The 1506-nt window shown below is 44.4% G+C and overlaps 1 protein-coding gene and 1 long non-coding RNA gene across 2 annotated transcripts in view; one reads left to right on the top strand and one right to left on the bottom strand.

The window, feature by feature from the left end:
- Positions 1-1506, bottom strand: part of IKZF4 (IKAROS family zinc finger 4) — a 39450-nt gene that overhangs the window by 22410 nt on the left and 15534 nt on the right. The gene's annotated exons all lie outside the window — the stretch shown is intronic.
- Positions 1-1506, top strand: part of LOC111725534 — a 20191-nt gene that overhangs the window by 7376 nt on the left and 11309 nt on the right. The gene's annotated exons all lie outside the window — the stretch shown is intronic.

Below are 1506 nucleotides of genomic sequence, written 5' to 3'. Positions count from 1 at the left end.
AAAAAAAAAAAAAAAAAATTCCTTGGACCCATTTTTGAGTAAATAGCCTATAGGTTATTTCCACAGTGGTAGCTGGGTTTCTGCTGGGTATATCCATCCTATCAAAACCCAATTCTTTTTCTCTTTTCTTTTTCCTCTTTTTGAGACAGAATCCCTGTCTGTGCCCTGGGTTGAGTGCCATGGAATCACAGTTCACAGCAACCTCAAACTCCTGGGCTCAAGCAATCCTCTTACATTAGTTTCTCAAGTAGCTGGGACTACATGTGCCTGACACAACACCCAGCTAGGTTTTCTATTTTTAGTAGAAAGGGAGTTCTCTCTCTCTCTCTTTTTTTTTAAATTTGAGACACAGTCTCACTTTGTCACCATGGTAGAGTGCCATGGTATTATAGCTCACAGCAACCTCAAACTCCTGGGCTTAAGTGATTCACTCACATCAGCCTCCTGAGTAGCTGGGACTACTGGCACCTGCCACAACACCTGGCTATGTTTTTTTAGAGACAGGGTCAGGGTCTTGCTCTTGCTCAGGGTGGTCTTGAACTGGTGAGCTCAAGCAATCCACCAGCCTTGGCCTCCCAGAGTGCTAGGATTACAGGTGTGAGCTATGGTGCCTGGCCCTAGGGGTCTCATTCTTGCTCAGGCTGTATCAAAACCTAACTCTGAGGTGGGAGGGGTCTGGTGGCTTACACCTATAATACTAGCACTTTGGGAGACCAAGGCAGGAGGACTACTTGAGGCCAGGAGTTGCCTGAGCAACACAGCAAAATCCTGTCTCACTGGGCATGGTTGCTCACACCTGTAATCCTAGCACTCTGGGAGGCCAAAATAGGTGGATTTCTTGAGCTCAGGAGTTCTAGACAAGCCTGAACAAGAGTGAGAACCCATCTCTACTAAAAATAGAAAAACTAGCTGGTCATTTTGGCAGGTGCCTATAGTCTCAGCTATTCAGGAGGCTGAGGCAAGAGAATCACTTGAGCCTTATTGATTGAGGTTGTTGTGAGATGTGATGCCACAGTACTCCACCCAGGGCAACAGGGAGTCTGGACCTCAAAAAAAAAAAAACAAAAACCCAAAAGAACTCTCTACAAAAAATTTAAAAATTGGCTGGGCTTGGCACATGTCTGTAGTCCTAGTTGCTTGGGAGGTTGAGGCAGGAGGATTGCTTGAGCCCCAGAGTTTGAGGTTGCAGAGAACTATTATGACACCACTATACTTTAGCCCAGACAAAAGAGTGAGACCATGTCTCAAAACAAAAGAAAACACCTCCCCCCATTTTGGCTTCCATTTAAAGACAAGTTTGTCTTAGGCCCTTTCCTATGCTCTCAGAGAGGGAGTTATGTAAAGTTCCTAATTCATTTTCACCTGGTTAAACTTGTTAAATTTGATTACTTTGGTATCTCCAAAGTCCATTTATATTATAAACCATGATCTTTTCTGCCTCAGTCAGAATTTTGGCAGGTGCAAAAACACATGTTAAGATTGTGGAGGCTCGGTGCCTATAGCTCA

Source organism: Otolemur garnettii, unplaced genomic scaffold (assembly GCF_000181295.1).
Source record: "Otolemur garnettii isolate 467f Iridium unplaced genomic scaffold, OtoGar3 scaffold00043, whole genome shotgun sequence".
NCBI classification, from domain to species: Eukaryota; Metazoa; Chordata; class Mammalia; order Primates; family Galagidae; genus Otolemur; species Otolemur garnettii.
Note: the sequence above shows the minus strand (reverse complement) of the source record. Positions and strands in the feature narration are given on the sequence as shown.